General features: G+C 35.5%; 1 pseudogene; it reads left to right on the top strand.

The window, feature by feature from the left end:
- The first annotated feature begins 2,346 nt into the window (after positions 1-2,346).
- Positions 2,347-7,340, top strand: LOC148193161 (uncharacterized; annotated as a pseudogene).
- Positions 7,341-8,016: the final 676 nt, after the last annotated feature.

The raw sequence follows: 8,016 nt of genomic DNA, 5'->3' as shown, positions 1-8,016 counted from the left end.
GTTTTAGGCTTCTTTACTTCTTCAAACATGTTCTTTAAGCGTTCATTTTAATTACCCGCCATTTTTAGTTTGCATTAAATTGTTAGTTCAATGTTGCACGTTTAATTTGGTTTAAGCACTTTTCAATTTAATGTTCTCTATTTTTCTCGGTTGTGATATTTTAGTTATGATGTTAGTTTAACTGTTTTAATCCTGTGTTTACATTTGTGTTTTAAATTTGAGTTCAATTGCATTCACAAACCTTTCAAACCCCCCCACTACGTGTTGACCTAAGACTAGAACCACAAATTGGTCCTTGAGAGACGACCTAGGAGTCACTTCCTAGTATTATACTGCATTCTTTTATGCACAACTTTTGTGAGAGGCGCGACCCTCTCATCACACTCCATCCCTGATTTCTATCTAAGAAGAGTTTTAAAATGCAAAAGTTCCAAAAATACAAAAAGCCCCTAGAGATATAAACTTTTTAGATCTAGACCTTGAATCAATAGTCACCTAGACCTTGCAGTATAGATTTTTAGTCTGCATTCTTTGATGGTTTAAGTTATGTATGGTGGAGTGTGGTGTAGCAGACTATGTCAAGGCTAGTCATAGTAGTGAGGCTAAATTAGGATGCTTTGATGTGGCATTAGTAAGCTTGACTACACGAAGGGAGGATGTTTGAGTTAGTAGATTTAGATTAGATTTTGGGTATCATAAAGTTTATGATGTCTGTGGTATTTTCTGATAGCGATTTTTTTGTATCAGGCAGTATTACATTTTGTTATTTCTCTTTCTTTTTTATTCTACTGAAGGTAGTGCTTCGTTTTAAACAAGATAGAGAATTTTCTTAATGGTGTGAGTTGGGACCTTAGCCTTGATATTCTGATAGTATGTTTGTTCTGGTTTGTGTATTTCTAAGTCCATATAGCTGACTAATCTTCTCGTGGGGTAAGTTTAATTAAATAACTTTATGAAGTTTCAATTGTAGTAGTCTTTTTTTTATGGGGTTGCATTGCTTAGAGTAACCAGTGATTGCATGTAAAATTGTTAGTATATCAGGTTGCGTAGAAAAGGTTAATGTCATAGATTTTTCTTCATGAATTAATAAGCCTCGTTTTGCGTGCTAAGTACTTTTGCTTTTAATGAGTTCACGTGACTTTTTCTAGTTGATACTTTATGCAAAGAAAAAAGTCCAGTGGTTATTTTTTTTGTTGCTAAGTACCTTAGGTTTATAATAATGTTATAAAATAACTTTTTTTATAATGAAAGAATAGAATATTTAATGAATGCATGCTAAATAACCTTAAAATCACAGTAATTTTCAATAAAATATCTCAAAATTGGCCATTATTGTTTTAGTTATATAGTTGTAGTACAAATTTGTATTTTTCATTCTTTGATGGTTTAAATTATGTATGGGGGCGCTAATCCTATTTTGTGTATGATTGGATTCTTGCTACATGATTATCACTTGTTCCTTTTAATTATATTTGTTGGTATGCAATTGTCTCTGTTACTGGTATATTGAAAGTATAAAGGTTGAAGGGGTTTCTTTTAATACACATGTGGATTAATTTAGGAAGCATGTTGAAACTGATTCATGTGATAGTCAGTCCTGTTTTAGATTGTTTTCTTTTGGGTGCACCAGTAGTTAACAAGAGTGAGGTTATTATGTGGATCGGTATTTTTTATTTGGTTATGTATTTTTTTCTTGTTTGCTTTTCTTCCAACAATTATTTATTCAACAATAGTATTTTTTTCCTTTAGTTCTTTCACAATGTCAGAATCCCCATCTTCTAAGCCACAAACTCCTTTCTGTATACTAGAATCACTATGTACACTATTTACAATATCCCCATCAAGTGAAAGGTAATAAGTTGTCTTCTGACTTTATGAATTCTGCACATTTCTTCCTATAAAATCCAACTACGTTTTGGGCCCAGACATAAACATCCTGTCAAAGATATAAAACCATTCCTTGGACCTCTTATTAACAAGTTAAGCTTTTGAGAATATAGAAATATGTTTTGCTTCATATTAGTAGATATTTTGTTGACAATACAAGATCATATTGCTAAAATACCCTGAACTAATTTAAGTGTTATGCCTTTGTATTTATTATAATGAAATAAACATAAAACCACTTCATGTTGCATAATATAGATGGTAAGATTGTCATAAATGGAGTGATTAATGGTGTGTTCAAAGTTGAGGTAGTATGAATATTATTTTATTTGTATGATATTACAAATAATGTTAGTTTCTATATATTGCTAATACTATATTCACTAATCTTGATAGATTAATAAAATATGGACCGAAAATGGATGTTTGCTAGTTGATTATCAAAAGAATATGAGGATGGGGTGAAAGAGTTTTGTAGATTTGCAGTTGAGCATGCAAAAAACCCTAGTAGAATCATTTGTCCTTGCTTACAGTGTTGTCATTTAAAGGTAGTGAACGCAGATGAGTTAGAAGAGCATTTAATATGCAATGGAATTGATAAAAGTTATTCATGCTGGACCAAACATGGTGAAAATAGAAAAAATCATATAAATAATGATTTTCATCATAATACAAGTTCTACACCGAAAGAGACTGACACAACATATGAGTTAGATGAAGTTGAAGATATTGTAAATATTATTGAAGAGGATATGCGAGATTGTCCTCAAATGTTTGATAGGTTGACAATGGATGCAAAGACACCATTGTATAATGGTTGTACTAGTTTCACAAGACTATCAGCAGTCTTGAAATTATTCAATTTGAAAGCATGAAATGGATGGTCTGATACTAGCTTTACCGAATTACTATCACTTATAAAAAATATGCTACCACAAGATAATGTGCTTCCTAGTCGAATGTATGACGCTAGAAAAATGTTAAGCTCTATTGGGATGAGCTACGAGAAGATTCATGCTTGTCCAAATGATTGCATTCTTTTTCGAAATGAATATGCCCCATTGGATAAATGTCCTAAATGTATGACATTGCGCTATAAGAAAAATTTAGTGCCGAGCAAAGTGGTATGGTATTTTCCTATAATACCAAGATTTAGGCGCATGTATCGTAATGAACAAGATGCAAAGAACTTAAGATGGCATGTAGATGAAAGAATACGTGTTGGAAAGATTCGACACCCTGCAGATTCTCCTCAATGGACAAAAGTTGACCATGATTACCCTAATTTTGGGAAAGAACCACGAAACCTACGTCTTGCTTTGTCTACTGATGGAATAAATCCGCATGTGATGAGTCAATATTTTCTCAATTTCACTTAGTTTATTTTGCTAGAATTAATCAGGGAATTGTGCTTAAATGTCCGGTTTTTTTCCGTTTTTGCTAATTGTGCTTAATTTGACCAAAAATTCTTATTTTAATTAATTTGAATTATTTGAGCTAATTATTTGCATTATTAATTGTAGGGAAATTGTTGGATAATATTTGGGACATTTGGAGGTGAAAAGAAAATGCCACATCAATTATAATTTAACTTAAAATTATTGAGGAGGTGTGAATTTCAATTAAGGGGGTGCAGCAAACAGAGCATCACGCGTGGAGGGAGGCTTTCAGCTCAGCTTCACCACGATCCACACGCGAACAACAGTTTAGGAGGTGTGCTTGGGGAAAATGAAGCCTTGGTCCATAAAAGCAAGTCCAGTAGCGGACCCATAAGCAAGCTTGAGAGGAGTGTCCAGCAGCTTGGAAGTTGTGTGTGCATGGAGAGAAAGGGTGTGACGGACTGCCCAGCTGGTTCACGTGGCCCAGCAGCAGAGAAAGAATACCACGCATCCAAGGAGAGACATGTCTAGGGGAGCGTGGACAGCAACATGCGACCCACACTTGGTACATCCAGCAAATCACGCACGTCACGGCCCAAAAAAAAAAACAACGTCCAACACCTGGGTTTGGCTTCCAGCGGGACCTCTCGGGTTTTATCCAGCGTGAACGTGCACAAAAAGGAGGGGACCAGCCGCCACCTAGGGGGGCGAGATTTTTATTTTTGGTGTAGGGAATGTAAGGACGGGAGGAGTGTGTGTCTCGGCCTAGGCAGAAGAGAGTTGCCACCTTGCACACGGGAATCAGCTTTGGAGAAATGGATGCAGTGAGGATGCCTGGAGCCACACTTGCTTAGTTGTCTTTTTTTTTTTGCTGGGAACATTTTCATTTTGGAAGAAAGAAAAATGGTGTGAATGTTGTTACGGTGGAATGAAAAAGCTTCACTTCAATTTTATGTTGCTGAATACCGATTGCCCTTTTCATTTTGTTTGGTTCATGCATTTTTTTTATTGAAGTTTTTAGTCTATCAATTAAAGAGCAACTGCAGAAGCGGTGATTAATGAAGTGTTGATTTCATTTGAAGTAGCTCCAAGCAGTGTGCACGGTGTTGATTCATGGAGAAAGGTGTGCACGGGAATTAATTAAAAGCTCAAGTCTTTTCTTTGCCGGAAGGAGACACGGTGCATTTACATTTTGTTCGCAGACGCTGATTCAATTGCACAGAATATTAATTGGTTTATTTTCTAGCAATGTCACTCACTTTTCATTTATATTTTATTTCAGCAATGCAGATTTTCTTTCTTTTTAAAAAAAATGGTAGACGGAATTTGGTGAAGCACACAACTCACTTATTTTATTTTATTTAACTGTTACGCATTTTTCTTTTTAGTGTCAATAACCGTTGCAACGTGTATTTTCTGTTTTAGCTCAACGATGCATTTAAATAGCATTAGAAGTGTTTTTTTATTTTCTTGCATTTCCAATTTCCTCACTTGCTTTAGAGACCGTTCGGTCTCAATGTAGGACCGTTCGATTTTCAAGCTTTGTCCATTTATTTCAATGTTTTCAATTATGTTTGGTTGTATTTAATTTCCAGTTTTAATTCAGTTGTTTCGAATCACAAAAACACTTTCAAAACCCCCACTACGTGTTTGACCTGAGACCCGAACCACATTTGGTCCTTGAGAGACGACCTAGGAGTCACTTCCTAGTACTATACTGCATTATTCTATGCACAACTTTTGTGGGAGGTGCGACCCTCTCATCAGCATGGTATGCAAATCAACTCGCATAGCACGTGGCCTGTGGTTATGATTATATATAACCTACCTCCATGGCTATGCATGAAAAGGAAGTTCATGATGTTATCCATGCTAATTCCAGGTCCAAAACAACCAGGGAATGACATAGACATATACTTGGCACCTCTTATTGAAGACTTGAAGGATATGTGGAACGAAGGTGTAGAGGTGTATGATGCGTATACAAAAGAAAGTTTCCTACTAAGGGCAATGCTATTTGGCATAATTAATGATTTTCCAGCATATGGTAATCTATCTAGATATAGTATCAAAGGGAAGTGTGCATGCCCTATATGTGAAGATAATACAGATTGGGTGCGATTGGAACATGGTAAGAAAAATGTTTTTCTTGGGCATCGTAGATTCTTACCTTCAAAGCACCGTTATCGAGGATGGAGAAAAGCATTTAATGGGACAACAGAAGAACGTAGAGCTCCAGAACTGTTGTATGGTGATAAAGTTTTTGAAAAAGTAAAGGATATAAACAACAAATTTGGTAAGCCTTTTGCAAGAGATCTAGTCACAAGTGGGTGGAAGAAAAAGTCAATATTTTTTTATTTGCCATATTGGAAGTCCTTGTACGTTAGACATTTCCTTGATGTCATGCATATCGCAAAAAATGTATTTGATAGTGTCATAGGTACGTTGTTGAATGTTCCTGGAAAGTCTAAGGATGGCATCAATGCAAGGCTAGACTTAGTTCAAATGGGAATTCGAACAGAATTGACACCAATAAAGAAAGGTAAACGTCAATATCTACCTCCAGCAGCTCATACTCTATCTAGAAAGGAAAAAATTGTGTTTTGTAAGTTTGTACAAGGAGTTAAAGTTCTAGAAGGGTATTCATCAAACATTAGGAACTTAGTATCTATGAAAGATTTAAAACTAATAGGGTTAAAGTCTCATGACTGTCATGTTGTGATGGAGCATTTGTTACCGATAGGCTTACGTTCCATTTTGCTTAAAAAGGTAAGATGGACCATAACTAAACTATGCTATTTCTTTAGAGCCATATGTAGCAAAGTGATTGACACTGGAAAATTGCAAGCACTAGAAAGAGAAATTATTGTAACTTTGTGTGAGCTTGAAATGTATTTTCCCCCTTCTTTCTTTGACATAATGGTGCATGTTAGCATTCACTTAGTTAAGGAGACACAATATTGTGGACCGGCCTATATGAGATGGATGTATCCAATGGAGCGGTATATGAAGATATTAAAGGGCTATGTGAAAAATAGAAGTCGACCAGAAGGATGTATAGTGGAACGATATATACTTGAACAAGCTATTGAATTTTGTACTGATTACCTCTCTGATGTTGAATCAATAGGACTTCCAAATTCTCGACACTTAGCGAGAACCACAGGAGAAGGGATTTCTGGAAATACCATAGTGACTATAACCAGGAAAGATTGGGAGCAAGCTCAATTGTATATCCTACACAATGACGATGAAGTTGAGCCATATGTTGGGAGACACAAAGACATGATTACCAAATTAAATCCAACTAGGACTGACCATTGGATATGTAGAGAACACAATGCAACTTTTATACAATGGCTAACAAGTCACATTTTTGAAGAGTTAAATGTGAAATCCTCTTTAATTTCTGACAGATTGAAATGGTTAGCCAATGGTCCAAATTTTCAAGTCTTCTCTTACACTGGTTATATGATTAATGGGTGCACATTTTACACTAAAGACCGAGATGATCAAAGTACTATGCAAAATAGTGGTGTAACTTTGGTGGCTGAATCTATGCACATCTCAAGTGCTAAAGATAGAAGTCCTATATATGCAAATATGTCGTATTTTGGGGTAATTGAACATATATGGGAGTTGGATTACACCACATTTCAGGTACCCATATTTGGTTGCAAGTGGGTTGATAACAATAATGGAGTTCGACAAGATGAAACAGGATTTATGCAAGTGAATTTTAATAAAGTGGGGTACAAAGATGAGCCATTTATTTTAGCATCACAAGCTCAACAAATCTTTTATGTCATTGATCCGGTTGATGTCAATTGGTCAATTGTGTTGTTGACCAATAAAATAAACGATCCTTCCAGTGATGATATAGAAGATGAATATAAAAATATTGAAGATGATCCTTTGTATCAAATATCATATGATGATGATCCAATAGCAGATGATATCTTGTATAGGAGAGATGATCATGATGAAGGAATTTGGATAAATCCATCATTTTATGTCCATAAGAAACCTAAGTCTTTAAACTTCAAATCAAAGAAGAAAAGGTTGGATTTATAAATTTTTATTCTTATTTTTATCCCTTTTTACTGATGTTATCCCTTTTTTTTATTTGAATCACTTTTATTATAGGTAAATGACAACTCTTACTGAAGATGATATTCCTTCTCCCAACCAAGCTAAATGATGGAAGACCATCTAAGACATACATTGGACCTCTTACTAGAGCCATGGCTAAGAGAGTTCAAGAGGAAGAAGGATCACTTAATATTTTGCTTCTATGGAAGGTGAATTATCTTAAACCTTCTTCTCTTAATTAAGCATGTTTACTTTGTTTTGTAGGATTAAATAAATTGGAGGGAGCAGCTGCCAACATGGCATTTGGCACGTGAAAGGAAGGCCTGGTTGGAGAAGCTTGCTGCCAAAGTCATATGCACCCAGCCAAAACCCCAAAATAGCCCAACGTTGGATGAGAAGATGCTTCAAACACGTGAGGAGCTGACCTGGAGCAAGGCATGGGATTTGCTGGAAGGATTCGGTGTTGCTGTTAGGCTTCCCATTTGAAATTAGGCAGGAGTTCAATTCAGAAAAGAGACCCATCTTCAATTATAAATAGGATGGTTTCTTCCTTGTATGGTACTTTAGAGCTATGCCCAAATGCTGAGAAATATATTTCAGTCTTGCATTCTGCTCTTGAGTCAAAATTGCTTGCTAATTCTTCATTTTCTCTCAAGCT

The sequence above is a fragment of the Vigna umbellata genome, chromosome 9 (genome assembly GCF_029865625.1).
Source record: "Vigna umbellata cultivar VRB3 chromosome 9, Vumbellata_1.0, whole genome shotgun sequence".
Taxonomy (NCBI): Eukaryota; Viridiplantae; Streptophyta; class Magnoliopsida; order Fabales; family Fabaceae; genus Vigna; species Vigna umbellata.
The sequence above is the reverse complement of the archived record's forward strand: the minus strand, read 5'-3'. Positions and strand labels throughout refer to the sequence as shown.